Source organism: Desmodus rotundus, chromosome 12 (genome assembly GCF_022682495.2).
Source record: "Desmodus rotundus isolate HL8 chromosome 12, HLdesRot8A.1, whole genome shotgun sequence".
Classification (NCBI taxonomy): domain Eukaryota; kingdom Metazoa; phylum Chordata; class Mammalia; order Chiroptera; family Phyllostomidae; genus Desmodus; species Desmodus rotundus.
Window position 1 is genome coordinate 72,148,892 of NC_071398.1, and position 20,847 is coordinate 72,169,738.

Below are 20,847 nucleotides of genomic sequence, written 5' to 3' on the forward strand. Positions count from 1 at the left end.
CGTTCTGCGGCATGAGTACGTGAGTAAGTAAGTTGAAGTGCTCTCTAACAGCGGAGGGGTAGGCCCGCATCTCACACTCTGACTAATTACAAGCACTTGCTGAAGATGAGCGATTTGCTCACAAAGGCATGTACGTAGCCTGCTCCTGCCCGCAGGCCGCTGGGAAGGGATTTGCGCTGGTGCTCGTCTAACACCCTCCCTCCCAAGGCTCCTCTGCCAAGCCCTGGGTGACACTGCCCTCCTCTCTCTGCTTCCAGCTGACAGACTCCAGCCTCAAAGACAGGGTTCAAGGGGAGATCAAAACAGTGATAAACAAATTTATCGTGGCTGTAACATCAGCAGGAAGCTATTTTTGATAGTTTATCACCTGATGGAGAAAGAGCAGCTGATCGAGATGGATGACACAGTTTCACCTCCCACCCCCCACACGTGTCCCTAAGACCACATCCCCCCCAAGCCCTTTTCCCCTTGCACAAGGTCTCCAACATCTGCAGGACACAATGTCTCCCAAAGGACACAGCTCCTCTCTGCCGGAGAATCACATCGGAAAATGGTGTGTCAACAGGATTAGGAATTTTTGAAAAGGGCAGAAAAAACCCTGCTCACTATCCAATCACCCCAATACATTTTTGCATAATGCTTTACCTGCATACTTGGAGTTTAAAAAAAAAAAGATTTCCAAACAAGCTTTTAAAACCCACAATTCTGGTTATCTCACTCTCTGCTTAAAACTCTCCAGTAGCTTCCCATTGCACTTAGGATGAAATCCAAGATCCTGAACAAATAATCTATAAAGCTCCCACCACCTGGCAGCCAGCTACCCTTCTAGCTGCATCTCAGGCACCCAGCTAGCTTTTCGCTCTTCACACCCTTCCAGGCCCCTCCCAGCTTAGGGCCTCTGCAAGTGTGGGTCCCTCTGTGCCCAAACAGGTTTCGCGGTATCTCTAATGGCTGCCTAAGTTCCTGTTTTGCTGATATGACCCTAAATTTCCAAACAGCCCTTACATCATTCAGTTGTTTCCCATGTGTTTACTGTTGGAGACAGCACCCTGATGGATGAGAACGAGCACCCTGGTTTGGGGGGGCTTACTTCAGACCGTTTCCTTGGGACTAAGTTCGGGGAGTAGGTGTCTACGTCAAAGCTGTGTGTCTGCACAGCTTCTGCATCCCACGGACCTTCTGCCCTCAGAACGTGCCCCGTGAGCGGCACTCGAGCCCGTCCATTTCACTACAAGCTGGACAGCCACGAGTTACCACTTTCCAGTAATTACACGTTTTTATTCCCACCACTGTATTAATTTACATTTTCAAGTCTGCTTATTATTAGTACCAAAATATTTTACTATTTATCGAGCACCAGAAAGGGAACCAGTTGGTTCACATATACTAATTCATTTCATTCTCACACCTTACAGGGAGGATATTGCGGATAAGGTTTTATAAGAAAGAAACTGATCATCGAGAAGGCTAACTTGCTCACATTCATAGAGCTGTGGTAAGTAGCAGAATCAGGGTTCAAATTCAAAAGCCATTTGCTTTTTTTTTTTGAAATTAAAAGCTTTTTAATTAAAAGCATTTTATGGTGGGCAGTCATATCCTAGGCTACAATCTTTCCTGACAAAAGTCAGTCTTCACCTTGATTGAGCCTGTCTCTTGCATCTACAATACCACACCTTTAGAACATCAAGGTAACTTCTCTTTTCCAAACCCCTCCGGTGCAACCACCGTAGGAGAGACCACAAATCCCTTCATCCTTACTGTGTTAATTGTTGGCTGACAACTCTCCTGTACCCACCTATGTAAAAGAAGTGTGTCTATCATTTTACTTAAAAGCCAGTTGCTTTGATGCAATGGTTTTTCTACCTCTCTATCCCCTAATTGACTTCTGCGCCAGTTATGAGTTCTGTAGGCAGCCGACATGCCATGCCTTCAGGTACAGTGCTGCGCCCTGAGTTCACACGGAGACACACAGGAGCACCCGGCCTCATGCCCTTCCAGAGTTGCCAGTCTATAGATAGGAGATTCTCACCCCCCGGCAGCTTCCACCAACCCTCCCCTTCCTTTCAGATTAAATTCTTTATTTTTATTTCTTTATTTTTAAGATTTTGTTTATTTATTTTTAGAGAGAGAGGAAGCGAGGGAGAGAAACTTTGATGTGCAAGAGAAACTTCAGTCGGTTGCCTCTTGGGCTCCCCCAACCTGGGACGGGGCCCATAACGCAGGCAGGTGCCCTGACCGGGAATGAAACCAGCCACCCTTCGCTTTGTGGATGATGCCCAACCCACTGAGTCACACCAGTCAGGGCAGATTAAATTCTTTATTGATTAAAGACTTCACTCTACACACTGAAGTTTAAGCTCAGTGACAGGCGCATTAAGATGCCCACCCCACAGAATTGTTTATGAATCAGTGAGCACACAGGAAGTACTCTGTTAACTATGAAACAGTCCACCGTTGTTAGGTTTGTTATCTTTACAAAATAACAGAGGGAGAAATGAAGAATGACTGCAGGGTTTCTTCTGGGGAAATGGAAATGTTCTAAAATCGAATGTGGTGACAGCGGCACACCTGTGTGAATATACTAAAAAACATGGAATTTTATACTGAATGAGTGAATTGTATGTTATGTGAATTCTATCTCAATTAAATTGATATTTAAAAAGTATTCATAAGATATTGAGGGTTTTGCCACTATGGCCACTATGCTATTCCCTCCAAATGGTTCTGCCACTCATTCATTCATTCATTCATTCATTCATTCTACAGTTATTTCTTGATGGTCTGCGATGCACCTTGCTGAGCACTTGGGATACAGAGGTGAAGAGACAGACACGGCCGCTATCCTCACACAGTTGGGATCATGGACTTCAGATGGGAAATGACACAAAGGTGTGATAAATGCTCCATTGTGGAAAGAGAAAGGCAGCCAGGGAACATGCGGCACAGGGGCTGGTCACAGTCTTTGGCCGGAGAAGGCCTCGTCCCTGACCTAGGGAGGCAACAGGCAGCGGAAAGGGCACGAGTGGAGGCTCAGTGTGGGTAGAAAGAGCCCTGTGCCTTTGAAACACTGAGAACCAGCCAAGGGAAAGGGGAAGGGGGAGGGGGAGGCAGGGAGTGACAGGCTGGAGAGGTAGGTGTGGGCAGGATCAAAGAAGGTCTTGTAGGCTTGTTAAGAAATTTGAATTTATCCAATGGACAACAAGAACCCATCGATGGTGCATCGATCGATTAAAAGGAGACAAGACCAGAGTTTGTAATGTGGAGAATAGGTTGGAGAAGAGAAAGAGGCAATTAAACAGATTTTTAAAATGTGTAGGAGGTAGAAGTAATAGGATTTGGTGATTGAACTGCTGCTTGGAGTGGCAGAGAACTCCAAGGTGACTCATAGATTTGTAGCTGGGCAAGTGGGTGACCGAGTGAGATGGGGAGTCCTGAAGGGGCAGCAGGGCGCCTTCTGTTCCCAATGTGTGAGTGAGAGAGCACAGGGGCCAGGGCACCCAGTGGTTAAGGACCGAGACAGTGAAGCCAGACGGGTTCTGCCGTCTTGTCGCTGTTACCTAACCTCTTTATGACTGAGCTTCTTGGAGATGAAGTTAATAATGGCTTTCTCAAGGGCTTTTGTGAGGATTATATGAGTTAACATATGTGAGCTGCTCACAATATGCGTGTAAAGACTATATAAGTGTTTACACGTTGTAAAGATGGCACAGTGTGTCATTATCATCGTTAGTGTCATTATTATACACACAAAAGGCACAGCCCAGGAAGCAGGTAGATGCACGTGTCTGTCAGCAGTGGGAGGGTGTGGACCTCAAAGGCAGCAGCAAGCAGATGCTGCTGAAGCCTTTGGGAGTGAAGTCGGAGGGAAAGAGCCAGGCAAGAGCCCCGAGGTGCTCCAGGATCAGAGCGACAGGTAGAGCCTGCCAAGGGGACCCCAGGGACATGACAAAGAGGCAGATATTAAGCCTCAAGGAACATCCGTGTAACTCGTTGGCCCTTCTGGCTGTTTCTACACTTTGCTTGCCTAGTCGAGATTGCCCTAGCTGGAGTGTATCCAGGAGACATCAGTGAATACAGTAAACCGAGTTTTTAACATCCATGCCCAGAAACACATTTGCAGAGTATATTAAGGGAGTAAACTACTTTTACAAAGGCCGGAATGCAACCTCCTATAAAAACGAGAATCCTTTGGGGACAAGGTCCACCCCTCCAAACTCATCATTTCTGTAAGTTGGGACCTTAGCACACTGAGTGTGTCCTCTCCTCCATGGGGGCCAGCCTACGTGGCACACAAATTTCCCTCCACTGTTCTGCTTCTGTTTCCACGCCCCACCTGGATCATCGGTTCCTAAGGAAGTGAAAAACTAGGGGCCAACACTGTTGCCAAATGATACTTGAAGCAGGTCCTCAAAAAATGGTGGTAACTGATAATGGCCATTTTCTTCTAACGAGGGCAAAATAGTCCTGCCGATCCAGTCCCTCCAATTAATCAGGGAGAAATAGTTCCTTATCACTGACGCCATCAGTGATAAGGATTCTTTACATTTTCTATAGTGTAGTGTGCAGAATACTTTGGTATAACTTCATTGGACAACACCTACCTGCGAGGTTGTGATCATATTTTCATTTCACTGGTGAGAAAACCTGGCCTCAGGGGCATTCGTTAATTTGACAGAGGTTTTACGCTGTAAGTCAAGGGCCAAGACTGACAACTGACTGGAGCGCGGAGAAGGGGGAGGGCAGGCGGCAGTGGGAGCCATGCATCCTGGAAGCAGGCCTCGCAGGGGTGCATTGTCTGCAGAGGATTTAAAATAATAGACCCAGATAAAGACCCTCTGCTTTTTAGTATCACCGTGGGCCAGTAATGCTAAATAATGTCAGCGAAAAAGCACTCCTTCCTGCTGGGCACGGAGCAGCTAGCTTTTTCTACCTTCCGATAGAGACAGTAAGACAGGAAGTGAACCTCATTTCCAGTTACACAGAGATTTCTCTCAGGACTTTGCAAAACGTTGCATGTTCCAAATTCCTGCCTTTGTTGAAACACATACGTTTTCTTTGGGGATGTTCAGAGCCTTGCAGAATTATGTTTTCCCAGGAGAAATAACTGCCATATGGCCAAACGTTGAGAAACTCCCCAGCCCAACGAACAGAATTTCCCAAGAATCTTCCAAAAGAGTAGCACCCATTCCCTCCTTCAGCAAAATGCACCGGGTATGATGCAAGTGGAGCCGTGGGGGCAGGTGGCTGGCAAGGAGAGGAAGACAGCTACCCGCTCCCCCCACCGCCCCTGCTAGGGGTGTGAACAGCTTCTTTTGAGGATGAGCTGCAGGAATCTGTCCTAGTGCCCAGGACATGGGCCTCTCTGCAGCCTACAACTCACCTTCCGCTAGGCTTTAGCTGGAAATGTCCAGAATTCTCCCATCTTCACTGAGAAGGCAGTTCCTTGCTCCAAAACCACAAAAGCTAATTCAGTATTGGAGAGTCCCAGAGGCCAGTAGCCCGGACCCGAGGGGTTTCCTGGAACCTGGAACTCTCAGTGGTGACCGGGACAGTCTCAGGCAAATCAGGATGGTTGGTCATCCATTCTTCTAGTGGCTGAGATTTCTTAATAATTAGGTAGTGCTCATTTTCCTGTTGTTGGAGTCACCATGGGTCCCAAGCTTGGGCACAGAGAGCCTGGGCAACATCTTTGAGATACCTATAGGAGCCAGCACCAGGACAGGCTCCCAGGAGCTCCAGGAAGGCCCTGGGGCGCGGTTTCTCAACAGCAACACTTTGACATTGTATGCGGGGTTTCTAATGGGGGGCGGGCCGTTGTTCGGTGCACTGCAGGATATGTAACTGCATCTCTGGCCTCCACCCACTAGAGGCCAGTAGCTCTGCCCTGCTGTGGCAATCAAAGGTGTCTCCAGATATTTGCAACTGTCCCCCGAGAGGGGGAGTAAAATTGCTCCCAGTTGAGAGCTGCTGCCCTACAGAGATGTCTTTTGCTGCCTCCCTAAGAATTCGGGGCTGCTTTTCAACTCACATATCAAGGCCAGTAGTGGGGGTGTCCTGGCTTTAGGCTGATCCCAGCCACCCCATTTGACCACGTGGAAGTCTAATGGCCACTCTGTACCCTCCGTGGGGAGAAGCAGAGTTAGCCTGGCGGCTGAGGCCCCCTGGGGCAGTGCTGCCTGGGCAGGTGCCCCTTAAACAAGCTGCTCCCATTGGGTGTTACAAGGAATGCTCCCTGTCCTATGAGATGTTCTGTGGAGAAGAGAGAGTTTGAAGAACACATGTCTTTCCCCAAAGTGCATTACATATTCAAGGCTCTGAGAACTCTTGCAGTAAAGGAACGTGTTTAAATTTTACAACCCAGATTTATGCTAAAGTCAACCTGTCCGTTAAGACTGAAACACACACACACACACACACACACACTCCAAAGATTGAAACGCAATTGGCTCAATCTCCCGATTATAGGTTATTTGGAAACTCTGGCGCCCTCCCTGGAGTTTCCGAGAATTTCCAGAGGGCCTGTGCTCTTGTAGTCACTTCTGGTTCTGAGTTCAGCCTCGCCCTGGATTGTCCAGCTCACTCATAGCGCACCTCTTACCACTTCCCCCTTCTTCTGCTGTCTGCTGACCGAGATGCGGATTTCAGTCCCCTTTGCAGGATTTCCCCTTTCCCTAAATACCTGCCCCGGCATTACTGAGGTTTGGAGCAGTGGAAGTCTCCTGTGTGAATTTAAACCCCTTTCCTCTGGTGACTTCCTAACTCGGATTCTTCCAGCCTCCTCCTCCCCCACCCAACTTCCTCCCCCGCTATTATTGTACAAAACAGCTTCACTTTCCCATCCTTACTTGATCTCTTGGACCTACTTTTGCACTTTCAAAGCCTTGTTAACAGGTGACCACATAACTTATGATTCAAACTATGAGGCTTGCAAGAGTGAAAGGGGACCTAGTAGTAATTTTGCTGGCATAACAGATGCGCGCCAGGAAAGTCCCCAGCAGACCAAGGCACACGGTCGCCACGCATTTCCGCTAACACAAAGGGCTCTCTGTGTTGGGATGTGCTGTTCAGCACCATGGAAAAGGTGGCAGAGGCTGGGAAACGGTCGTGTGCCCTTCGCACATTTCCCTCCCCTCACCAGCTCCTGTAAGTGGAGGGAGCTATAGGGTATGTTTTCTTATTGGTAGTGGCTTCTGTCAGCTTTGGTTTTAAGTGAAAGGTTCTTTTTTTTTTTTTTTCCATTACTCTTTGCTTGTTCTTTATTTCCCAAACTCATCTGGTCATAGATATCATCTACTCTTCACCCCAATCCCCATTAATATCTCCCATAACTAGAAGAATACACTTTGGGAACATGAGTCCCGAGGGAGGGAGGACTGTCAGTCTACGTTGCCACTGAAATCGCCTGGATGATGACAGGATTAGGGTGGAGACCAGGAATCTGGCTTCAGTGAGTGAGAGGGAATCTGCGGGTCAACAGGTAAGAACAGCGGGAGTGTGTGGAGGGTGCCTCAGGCAGAGGCAGAATCCCCAAAGGACTGGGCGCTCGGCACTAGCGTTCCATGGACGATGCTGTGGGAAATGCTGCCCTGGGTCACTGATTCCCAAGCTCTGGAGCTGACTTGCTGCCTAGATCTCATTTCTCTATGCTGCCCCTCCACTCCAGACACACTCATCTCCTCGCTGTTCTTGGACCATGTAAGGCTCACTCCACCTCTGGGCCTTTGCACTTGCTGTTCCTTTTTCCTGAACACTCTTCCTCATTTATCCTCAGGTCTCACTTTCTCATTTCCTATAGGTCAAATGTCAGTGAGGCCTTCCCTGACCATCTCATAGCAACTTGCTCCCACCTGGTGGGCCCTACCTTCTAGAACTCGTTTTATTTTCTCTATGGCACATGCCACCATATGGCTGTCTGATTATGTGCCTGTTTGTTTGTTTATTTCCTGTCTGCCCCTCCCCTGAGGACAAGGATTTGCCTGTTGGGTTCACCGTTATAGTCCCAGAGTCTAGATCATGTGGTGTTTAATAAATGTTTTTAAATGAAGGGAAGAAGGAATAAGACGTCTTCCAAGGTCCCCACGGGAGCTGTCCCCAGTCAGTGGTGATATGCAGCCCACTTCCCACTAGGTGCTCCTTCCCCAGCTCCTTTCCCAGGTGGGAGCTCATCTTTTGTGGGAGCTCATCAAGTCTCACTCCCTCAGTAAGCAGCACCCCGCTCCACCCTTGGTATATTGTCCAGACATCCAAGGTAGTCAGCCATTCACATCTCCACAGACATGAACGCGACTCATCATTAACCCTTGCAGGGTATTAATTCCTGACAGGACAGAACAGGAGAGGCAAAATCCAGCAGCTGTGCCCTAAATATGAACTCCTTCCTCAGCCCCAGCCTCGGGGAGGCGAGAGCTAGAAAGGGCTCCTTTGCGGGCCAGTCTGTCTCCGGAATCTGGGGCGATGGGGAGTTGGGCGGTGCATGTCCCTTGTCACTCCTTTCCCTTAGATTGTACTTTGCTTCCAATAAATAAAAAGAAATACACATTTACCTTTATCAGAATATGCTTTATATACTTTTTAAAACATACACACACACACATACACATCTAAAGCCAAAGCTGTATCAGGATCCAGCCGGGCACAGGTCTGACTCTCCACACTGGAGCATCTCATCAGCTGGCCCTCAGTAGAATACAATGGAGGCGTATTCCACTTGGTGTGGTGATGTCCTCCTGGGGTGATCAAAAGGGGGCATGTTGGCGTAGACAGCAAAGTCATCCTCTTTCCAGGGGGCCAGGTTGATCACGTTGGAATATATGGCATCAACATGGCAGGAAGGCTCCTGTAGAGACAGGACCTCCATTAGAGTCAGAAGGCCGGGCGCCAAAGACCAGAGACAATGCCCTCTACTGGGCTCTCTACCGACAGCAAGCGGACTATTGGGTTCTTGCTGAACAAGCCCCAGATCCTCCCCGATTTTCAAAAACATTCCTTTTGGAGTTGTTCTCTGCCTCAGCCCACCACACCTGTATGGGGTCTGTCTAGGAAAGAGCATGAAGTCATGGTGGAGGTGACTGGGAGCCCCTCCAGGCATAACTCAACTCTTTCCTTACCGAGGATTTGTGGAGAAAGTTGGTCCGATGCCTCAGTTGTTTCTTAAAAAGTCCTAGAAAAGTTAATAAACTCAGAGTCAGCCTGAGCTGGGGCAGCAACCATCTTTACTTGATTGATTGCTGAACTTAGGGCTAAACTTTGAAATTCAAAATCCACCATGTTCAATCCATCGTATCTCTGAGGCTGAGCTAAATGCCCAGGAAGAGACAGGGAGAGTATTAGTACACTTCGTAATTTTGGTTGTTATTTAGATGAGATTATTTGACATCAATATTTCTTTTAGCTGATGCATACTATAAACAAGTGTATATGCAGAGTACTTATATATGGCTTCCACCATAAGGAACTTGTGTCATAAATAAATCTTATTGCTCCATCCAGAATCCATGGCAACCCCAGGGAACAGACCCCGTAGCTTACCCACACTTCCCCTTTCCCAAAGCTTCCCCCAAGAAAAGACACCCCCATTGCCACCCCCAGTTTCTCCCCTTTCTACATTTTCAGTTCCAGGGCCAACTTGTTTAACTCACTCTCGTGCCTCCATTTCTTCAGGGTCATGGACAAGAGACCCACTAGGAGCAAGATGATGGCCACGACACCAATGGAGCCAGAAATAGCTGTGGCTGCTGTGCTGAAGCTGAGGAGAGCAAATAAGAGAACTGAGGACTCCCACCCAGCTGCCGTGCCTAGCCTTGGTGGTGACCACCCACAAAATCACCCCGTGGCCCCCGCTGCTGTAGAAATTCTCCCAGCTCTGGGCTTCCATCTCCTGCCTCCATCTTGAGCCTCACTTCTCTGCCTCAGTCTCCATGGCCATGGTCCCATTCACACCAATCTCCACATTTGGCCCAAGAAGACCCCCTCTCCAAAATCCTCACTATTCCTCTATAGTTCTAGCCTTTCCCTCATCCACCTGTTAAGTTCTTCAGGTGTAGTCCCCGGCGTCAGGGTGGTGATGTTCCCTGTAGAAAGGAGAAAAGCAAAGGAGATTTGAGGGTAATTTTTACACACAGGCTATATATGAATGTTTGTGCCCTGCCAAAATCCGTATGTTAAAACCTAACCCCCAATGTGATGGCTTTAGGAGGTGGGGCCTTTGGGAGCTGATTAAGTCATGAGAGTGGAGCCCTCATGAACAGATTAGCATCCTTACAAAAGAGACCCCGGAGAGCCCCCTCCCTGCCTGCCACCCGTAAGGAAACAGAAGACGGCTGTGGTCTACGAACCAGGAAGTGGGCTCTCACCAGACGCTGAATGCACCAGTGCCTTAACCTTGAACTTACCAGCATCCAGAACTGTGAGAAGTAAATTTCTGTCGTTTATAAGCCGCCCACTTTACAGCGATTTGTTACAGCAGCCCAGACTGACTAAGCCAACACACACGCAAATGAGCTCTCCAGGACCTCCATGGGTCTTCATTGCTGATTTAATATATGCCAGGCACATTTATTATCTCATTTAATCTTCACAAATAGGCAGTGAGATAAGAACAATTATTATTCCCATCTTACAGCAAAGAAACCAGCTCAGGATGGTGGAGGTAGAAAGTGACAGAGTTCAGGCTTGAAACCACCTCTCTCTGACTTAAAATTGTACGTTTATGCGCGTGACACTGGGCTGTTTTTGTGTGATCATTTTGCTCTCGAGTTCTACCATTCTCACAAAGGGTTAAAGGTTACCTTCTATAACAGGATGTCCAGAAAAAGGAAAACCAGGATGCTGCTGCTGTTTGGTACCCTGGGAAGGGCATGTGAGGAGCGGGGAAGGGGTCAGGACATCAGTTAGTTGGGCTGGAACTAGAAGGAAGTGGCAGGTGTGAGAGCCTGTCCGTGCTCTGGGGAGGAGGTGGGACGTCTATTATTCACACTCTGAAAAAACTTCTCCTGCTTCAAGGAGTGGAGACCCCTAGCCCGACCCCTCTCCAGCCATGCCTATCCCTGGATTTTTAGAGTTAGAAGGAATCTTAAAACATATCTAGCCAAACTCTCCTGCTGTACAGATGAGGAAACTCAGGGTAACACAGGTGTCCCAGGTAAATGCTGGATCCAGGACTTGAGTCTATGTTTTCAACTACACCCCCAAAGCTCCCTTTCCTTGCAATCAGGTCTCTTCCTATTTCCTCCCCCATGAAGTCGAGCTGCATGATTCAACCCCCACTTGCAGGCAGCGCCTCTCCAAACACATGTCTCGGGGAGCTGGCTACTCAGACACCCAAAAGCAAAGATTGCCGCCAAGGTGAGGTCGAAGGATACAAGGTCTGTCTGAAAAAAGTCCAACCATTGCTAATATAATGAGAATGGTTTGCTTAACATCGATGTAACCTGGCAGCCAAGGAGAGTGGATTGGAATGCTCCTGTGTGAACAGTGGTGACGTCACTGTGCTAGTCAATGGGGGTGGTAGACACTGTTGAGTGAGCGTGTGTACTGGGTGGCCTGTCACATTCGAAATGACTCAGTGAGTAGAGCAATGAATCTGCATCAAATTTTGCGTTAAGCTTGGCCATTCCTCTGCGGAAACTATTCAGATGATTAGGAAGGTTGCGGCTATGGGCAACTGGTGGTCAGCTGCTCCATCACGACAATACGCCCACTAATGCATCGCATCTCACGCAGAGTTTTTTTGGTGAAACATCAAATCACCCAGGTGACTAAGCCCCTCCCTCTACAACCCAGATTTGGAGCCCTGCAACTTGTAGCTTTTCCCAAAACTAAAATCACCTTTGAAAGGGAAGAGATTTCAGACTGTCAATGAGATTCAGGAAAATACGACAGGGCAGCTGATGGCAATTGGGAGAACTGTGTGAGGTCCCAAGGTGCCTACTTTGAAGGGGACTGAGGTGTCATTGTCTTACGTACAATGTTTCTTGTCTCTTGTATCTTCTTCAACAAATGTCTCTATTTTTCATATTACATGGCTGGACACCTTCTGGACAGATGTCATACATCCGGGATTATTGGGGCAATCTGATGTTAAATAGCATTCAGGAGTGAGAGCAGCACGAATTACAGCCTCCTGGGGCACTAAGGCCAGATGGAATTGTGTCAGGCACCTAACAGCTCACTTCCTCCCTGCCTCTTTCCCTGTCCCCCTTCTTAGTAAGTCTGCTGACCTCACCAAGTTTCTCTTTGACAGCTCCAGCCCACCTTCCGGGCAAGGGGTAGGAAGGGAACTTGGAAACCAGATCATCCCAGTGCCCACAGCACTGACACCCAAGGTGAGGTACCAAGACACAGGGCTTAATGTTTGGGAGAGCAGGGTGGCATGGAGTGAGGTGCCACGCATAAGTCTGGAGCAATGAGAGGGGACCCTGGGCCACCAGCTAGGGGATGCTGGCTAGGGTAGAGCACTCCTGTTTACAGCCAGAAGGGCAGACAGCATGAGGGTGTCTATCCAGGGGCAGAAAGGCAAGGGCATATCCTGGGAAGGCAGAGGAAGGCTACTGGGTGAGGGGAATAAGCAAGGAGGATGACATCCTGAAAGAGCCCGAGATTCAGAGTCCGGTGACATGAATCTCAGGCTCTTCCTAACTGTGTGATCTTAGGACAATCAGGTAATCATTCTGAGCCTTGTTTCCTTCATCCATAAGATGGACACAGCACAGATCCCTACATCACAGGGTTGTTTAAGACCTAAATGCTCAAACTATGATTTAATAAAATAGCCACTTTACCTACCTTCAGGGGTCTTACCCAAGCAGTGCAATAGTGTGGTGTTGTTCAGGGAGGCATTGCTGGCTCTGGAGTCCTGCAACCTGCAGATGGTCCAATTCATTCTGACTAGAGGTCCACTCAGGAGGTTCTTGTCCCAGATACTGAGGTTCCTGGGACAGGTGGTCCCCTTTAGCTGGAAACAGAGCTTCTCAGATGTGTTTTTGCAGCAGTTGGCAAACACAGGACCCCAGGAAACTGGAACCCCTATTTTCCTCCATCTCTTTAGTCCTTCACCGAAACCTATTGGATGGGGAGAATGTTAGAATCTCACCACTGGAGGGGAGAGCCTCAAAAGGCATTGAGATAGCATTCCTCTCTTTAAAAAGGCATCTTCAAAGAGGCCTTCCCCAAGCACATGATCCAGAGTCAGCTCCCCAGCCCCTCGGCCACATCACTCTCTGATCTATTAGCATATGAACTTACCTCGGTCATTGGGCGGTTTACTTGATTCGTGTCAGGCTCTCTTCACAAGAACGCAAGCTCCACAAGAACAGTGCCTATCTGACCTGGTCATCACTCCGTCCCCAGTGCCTAGAACAGTGCCTCGTGCCATGAATAGGTTTGAAATATGTGTGTTGATGAACGAGTGAGTCAGTGAATGAATGAATGCCAAAGACTCCTTTAGAGCACCCTGACCGGGCCCTCTCAACCTCTGTCGGATCATAGCGAGCCTTCGCCACAGACTTTCCAAATCCCTAATTGTTGGCAAATCTTTAACCTCTAAAGAAGTTGACTTGAATCAGCCCAGTCACTCTGAACCAACCAAATTGTGTCACAATGTGAGAAAGTTGAACTGGGTAATGCCAATTTTGGAGAAAGGAGTTGTGTCTACCAGATCCACAGTGTTCTGGAGGACCCTGGAGGAGGTTCCTTGCCTGGGTGTGTGGGTGGCCCGGGACAGAGAGCGAGGAAGGTACAGACCCAAGCCTTTTACCCTTCCGCGGCCTTCAGCCCATACTTCAGGTGGGAGGCAAGGAGAGAGGTGTGTTTGAGACCAAACAAAAGAGGATCTGTCACCCCCTGTTCCCCGAAACCCCCACCCACCGCCACATCCTCCCAAAGGGATCTGCAGGAGCAGTCGGGAAATCCCCTGCCTAACGAGAGCCCAGATGGCATGGATGACTCACTTAGCCTGCCTGGACTCAGTTTCCCTATTTGCGCAGTGAGGCAAGAGTGAGCAGAAGAAAAGGCACAATTACAAAAATAACTGGTGCTTTCCACAAGTACATCTTATTGTGTCCTTCTAGTGTCCCCTTCGCACACGTCCGCTCACACACTGTACATTTCTTCTAATAATCGCACTACTGCTCCAGGAATACTAAGAACACTTTTGGGAACTATAAGAGTTAGGAATTGTTTTTATTTTTCACTTTGGAAGGAGAAGAGGATATAATTGTTTGTAGTTTGAGGCTCCTAAAAGTATTTGTTTTATTAGGTAACATTCATATAATTCAGAATTTAAAAGGTACAGAAGAATAATCTTGAAAAGATGCTCTTCTGCCCTTTACCCCAGCCAGCTAGTTCCCACCCTGGGGGCAACAATTTCCAGTTCATCGTCTGCCTTATGCATACATGAGCAGACGCATACACAATACGGTGTTTTTCCCACAGATGACAGCAGGCTGTATATACTGTTCTGCCTCTTGCTCTTTACAATACTTAGTTTTTAAACCCCGGAGTTAATGTATTGTTAATACACACAGAACTTTCTCATTCTTTTTTCAGCTGTGACTATTTTATTCTATGGACGCCCGCGGTAGTAGACATTTAGATTGTTTCTAATTTTTGCTGTTCAAATGGTGCTTTGATTGTTCAACGTGTACCAACGTCATTTTGCACATACGTGACTATATGCGCAGGATTAGGGGAATAGTTACTAGTTCTGCAACTTAAATTTGAAGCAGTGTTACTTTTTAAAAATCCAAACTGTAGTGTTACCCAACTGACCATCCATGTTATTAACCAGATACCACTCTAAATGGCCTTGGGTTGTTTCCTCCAAGGTCAAAGACCCGAGACCACCACTGGTATTCAACTGAACCGCCAGCACTTCTCCAGGCTGCCTCGGCCCCCGCGCGCACCGTCCCCGCCCCCCCCCACCCCAAACCATGGCCAGCGCCCGGAAGCCCTCAATGCCTTCAGCATAAGCAGCATCACTAGAATGCGTGGGGGTGTTTCCCCGGATGACAGGTGGGATGGCCCTCGACAACACAAAGATTCCCAAGTTTTTCAAACCTGAGTCTGCTTAACACCCCGACCCTAAGGAAGAACTGGGAACGGCTTTGCCACAGAGAAATGGATGATCTAAGACGGCAGGCAGTTCTCAAAGCGGTGTCTGAGGACCCTCGGGGGCTCCAGCGGTCCTTTCTGAGAGCTGGTGAGGTTAGTTTTTTTAATGGTATGCTAATATGTAGAGGTTTTAGTACTATTTTTAAATTAATTAAATATTTATCAATGTTCTTAGTTTTCATTTCTAATATGGTAAATTTAAATAATAGCTCTTTGATACTACCTACATAAATAATAGCTCTTTGAGGGCCATGATGGTTTTTAAGAGAATGAAGGGGCCTTGAGACGAAAACGTCTGAGAACCGCTGGTCTCAGCATTCACGCAGTTTCCTCGCCCAAGGCCAGGAGCCGGGCGTTTCACCAACGCTGTGGTCCCTCAGGGCTGCAAACCCGAAGACGCGGGAGAAACGGAAATGAGTGTTGGCAAACAGCAGTGGACATATGTCAAGGAGCACAGATAGAAGAGAGAACTTTCTAGGGCCTCCTGGTCTACCAGAGGGTACAGAGCCCAGCGGTTGAGGGAGCGAGGCTCTGAGGCTGAGGGACTCTGGAAAGGGAGTGGAAGCCTCAAGCCCCGGGTCCAGACCCAGACGCTGACTGTTCCCCATTGTGATTCCTGGGGTCACCTGCTCCACCCAAAGCACTTCCTGGCTGCCTGCTGGTGCCTGAAATGCCAATGAAGTGCTCCATTCTCTTAGTCCAAGGCAAATTCAATCCAAAACAAGACCAAGTCCCATTTGAGCTCACACCAGTGTGTAAATGACCTTACAGTTGTTTGGGTAGATTAGGAGGTTGCACTTTAATAAACAAGAGGTGTGTCTATGGCAGAGGAGGGATGGGTGGGTGGGAGGGAATGGGCATGGGAAGGAAAGGAGACCCAAAAATAGAAATAAATACAACGTAAGAGCAATGCATGGGCCCAGGATGGCAGTGCCATCCACAGAGGAGTTTGATCAAGCTAATTCTGGACAGCTAAAATTGAGGGAAAAGAAAATCCAATCCAGCTTTATTTTTTATTTTTTATTTTTATTTTTTGTATTTGGTATATATGCCACAGGGTTAGGCTGCAGGGCTAGAGAGGAACTGGCCACAGGCCCTGGGCTCACAGAGTGCTGTCCAACCTCACCCTGTCGCCCCAGTCTATCGGGGACCCCACTGACCCCAACAGTCATAACAAAGGCAGGTATTAGATCAGTGCTAAAATGAGGTACAAAGAACTATTGGATCAGAAAGGAAGGACAAGTCATTCCCAACGTGGGTGATAAGGGAAGGCGGCATGGAGGAGGTGGCATTTGTGCTGGTCCTGGACAAGGATTTCTACGGGCAGCGCTGGGACTATGGGCATACCAGGTGCTCGGGGTGAGTGAGACAAGGCGCAGCAGTTGCAACATGCAGTCATCTCCCACCCCGATGAACATCTGAGATCATTGATAAAAGAAGCACTGGGCACCTGAAAATGAAGGAAAGCTGTCACTTTGGATGGCAGCAAGAAGGAAGGACAGAACCTTGGGAACACAGGGTGCAAGAAAGATTGAGCAAAAAGGAAAAGGACTCATGGATATGGACAACAGTGTGTGATTGCCCGGGGTAGGGAGTATAAGGGGACTGAATGGTAATGTCAAAAAAAAAATACAATAAAGATTAAATAAATTTTTTTAAAAGTTCAAGAGGCTATTGTTACTCCATTTTGTGCTTCTGCTCCCTTTGTCAAATGTTAATTGACCATAAAGACTTGGGATTATTTCTGGGCTCTCTATTCTGTTCCATTGGTCAGTGTGTCTGTTCTTATGCCAGTACCATACTGTTTTGATTACAGTGGCCTTGTAATATAGTTTGATATCAGGTATTGTGATCCCTCCTACTTTGTTCTTCTTCCTCAAAATTGCTGTGGCTATTCAGGGTCATTTATGGTTCCATATAAATTTTTGAAATGTTTGTTATATATCTGTGAAATATGTGATTGGTCCTTTAATAGGGATTGCATTGCATCTATAGATTGCTTTGCTAGTATGGACATCTTGATGATGTTGATACTTGCAATCCCTGAGCACGGTACATGCTTCCATTTGTTTGTGTCTTCCTTAATTTCTTTCTTCACTGTTGTGTAGTTCTCTGAGTACAGGCCTTTCACCTCCTTGGTTAGGTTTATTCCTAGGTACTTTATTTTTCTTGTTGCTATGGCAAATGGGATTTTTTTTCTTGATTTCTGATTCTGATATTTCATTGTTTGTGCATAAAAATGCCTTTTATTTCTGAATATTGACTTTGAACCCTGCTTTTTGCCAAATTCATTTATTAGGTCAAGCAGTTTTTGGGTGGAATCTATAGGGTTTTCTTTGTACACTATCATATCATTTGCAAACAGTGACAGTTTTACTTCCTCCTTTCCGACTTGGATGCCTTTTATTTCTCTTGTCTGATCTCTGTGGCTATCCAATACTATATTGAATAGAAGTGGTGAAAGTGGACACCCTTGTCTTGTCCCTGATCTTAGTGGGAAAGCTTTTAGTTTTTGCCTGTTGAGTATGATGTTGGCTGTATGTTTTTCATATATGGCCTTTATCATGTTGATGAATGCTCCCTCTATTCCCACTTAGCTGAGTGTTTTATCATAAATGGCTACTGTACTTTATCAAATGCTTTTTCTGCATCTATTGATATGAACAAATGGTGTTGGGAGATCTGGACAGCTACACGCAAAAAAATGAAATTCGACTACCAACTTACACCGTACACAGAAATAAATTCAAGATGGATAAAAGACTTAAATATAAGTTGTGTCTTAAATAAAAGTCCTAGAGGAGAACAACGGCAGGAAAATCTCAGATATGCCATGCAGCAATATTTTCAGCAATATGTCCCCTAGAGTAAGAGACATAAAGGAAAGAATAAACAAATGAAACTTCATCAAAATAAAAAGCTTCTTCTAGCTTTGTGCAGTGGCAGTATCGTAGCCAATGAGGTTTATCCGAGGCGCGATTATTGCTAATTGAAAATAAAAAGCTTCTGCACAGCTAAAGAAAATAGCATTAAAATCAAAAGGGAACCAACTGTATTGGAAAACATATGTGTAGATGATACCTCAGACAAGGGTCTGATCTCCAAAATATATAAAGAACTCATACAATTCCACTCCAGGAAAACAAACAATCCAATTAAAAAATGGGCAAAGGCCCTGAACAGACACTTCTCCAAGGAGGACATACAGATATGAAAAGATGCTCAGCATCACTAGCCATCAGAGACATGCAAATTAAAACCACAATGAGATACCACTTCACACAGTGAGAATGGCCATCATAAACAAAGCAACAAACAACAAGTGCTGGAGAGGTTGTGGAGAAAATAGAACCCTAGTGCGCTGTTGTTGGGAATGCAGACTGGTGCAGCCACTATGGAAAACAGTGTGGAATTTCCTCAGAAAACTAAAAATGGAACTGTCTTTTGACCCAGCAATACCACTCTTGGGATTATACCCAAAGGATCCTGAAATACCAATTCAGAAGAACGTATGCACCCCAATGTTTATAGCAGCACAATTTACAATAGCCAAGTACTGGAAGCAACCTAAGTGCCCATCAGCAAATGAGTGGATCAAAAAACTGTGGTACATTTACACAATGGAATTCTATGCAGCAGAAAGAAAAAAGGAGCTGCTACCCTTTGTGACAACATGGATGGACCTGGAGAGCATTATGCTAAGTGACATAAGCCAGGAGGTGAGAGACAAATACCATGTGACCTCACCTGTAAGTGGAACCTAATCAACAAAACAAACAAGCAAGCAAAATACAGCCAGAGACATTGAAATAAAGAACAATCTGACAGTAATCAGAGAGGAGGAGGGACAGGGATAACAGGGAATAATGGGGGGGAGGCATCAAGGAACATGTATGAACAGCACATGGACAAAGCCAAAGGGGGTGGGCTCGAGGGGGTGAGGGGGGCATGGATGGGGTGAGGGAGCATGGTGCGGTGAAAGTGGAAACAAATAAAAAAAAGAAATATGTTCAGTAAAAACAAAAGTTCACAAACGAGACTTTGAGAGCCCTGTGTGGACCAAGGAGATCACAGCTGATATGATTTATCTCCCCAGCATGGAGGCCGGGGCCTGGGACATAGGAGGTCCAGAATAAATGCTTGATGCACAAAGAAAAATCGGACACACTTCTTGATTTCTAGGCTGGCCACACACGCACTGCGGTAATCAAGCAGGGCCATCAGGAACGGAGGGGAGGAAAGTGTTCAAGCCAGCTTCCTCTTGGCTTCCTCTGAAGTAAATATTCTCACCATTTCTGGGACTTTAAATGCTTTTCTGGTTGTTTTTGCAAAATTTCATTTCTCAAAATAGAAACACCATGTTTATAAACCTGTTGAGGTTTATGACGGAGTCATTTACTGGTTGTGGGTTGCTTCAAAAATCACCTTATGTTTTCAGATTTCGCAGTGGCTTCTTTGCAAGCCCCATACAACTGCTTCACATTTGGTTTTGTAAGAAAGTCAGTGCATCAGCCTCTCGGGCTCCTACAGAAACAGTCACCAGTGAACATGTGGAACTGACAACTGTCCACAGGGCACTGAACAGGAACTGATCCCAAAGTCGTTAGAATTACTGCCCTGTGCATATATTATACTTCATTCAATTTGGAAAACATAATACAATGTTTTAAGGAAGCACATTTTATCATGTGCCTAATAAAACCTCATGCGTACATATCTCCTAATTTCCTTCACTGCTCAGAACTGGGGCCATCTCCTGTGGATTAGGTGTACTTCTCCCCATTTGTAGATGTGGTGACTGAGGGGAGTGGGGAGTCAACTGCCCAAGGGCACCGCATATAGAGTGAGGATTATCCAAATACAGGTCTCACCATCCCTTACGCTTCTTCCATTTCCTACACAGACTGTGTCTGTGTACTTGGGAGCACTTTTTAACTATAGTGGCCACACAAATGTTTAGAGCAGCCAAGGACAGTTGTTTGGGTCATTTCCTGCTCAAGGACATGTCAGCGAAGGGAACTGCCCATATCGTAGACTTTGTCATCATTTTTAATTTTTCCACATTTTTATATAACTGTTAACTCCAAAGGTAGGTGAATTATTGATATATTCTTACTACAATAATTTTCTGACAGATAACAATAAAATGCCTTATCTAGCAGAAATGTATCATGATAATTTTTTGATGGATGGAAAAAGACTTTTACCTTTTTTTAAAAGACTTTTTCTAACAGTGTTGACATTTACCTGCTTCATAAGTTGAGGCAGACTGACTTTGATAAAGACCTTGCTAATTTAAGACATCTACAGCCCTGACTGGTGTGGCTAAATGGGTTGGGCGTCATCCCACAAAGTAAGGGATCGCTGGTTCTACTCCCGGATGGGGCACATGCCTGGGTTGCAGGTTCAGTCCTGGTCTGGGCACATGTGAGAGGCAGCTGGTCAATGTTTCTCTGTGGCATGGATGTCTCTCTTCCTCTCTTTCTCCTTTCCCCATCTCTAAAAATAAAGAAATAAAATCTAAAAAAAAAATTTACAGTGACTAGCGCTTTCAACCAGAGAGGTGTTTTTCCATCTGCTGTTTTGATTTTTATCTAAAATTTAAAAAATCCTCTATTAGTATTTGTGTATTAGATAAATTAAAAATTTTGCATAATTCATATTGTCTGCCTGAATGATAGTTCAGAGTTCTTAATTTTAACCTATCAGATTTTCATTGTGATGTAATTCACATCTGTA

The 20,847-nt window shown here is 46.4% G+C and overlaps 1 pseudogene; it reads left to right on the top strand.

The window, feature by feature from the left end:
• The first annotated feature begins 18,036 nt into the window (after nt 1-18,036).
• LOC112318390 (U4 spliceosomal RNA) lies at nt 18,037-18,113 on the top strand (annotated as a pseudogene).
• Nucleotides 18,114-20,847: the final 2,734 nt, after the last annotated feature.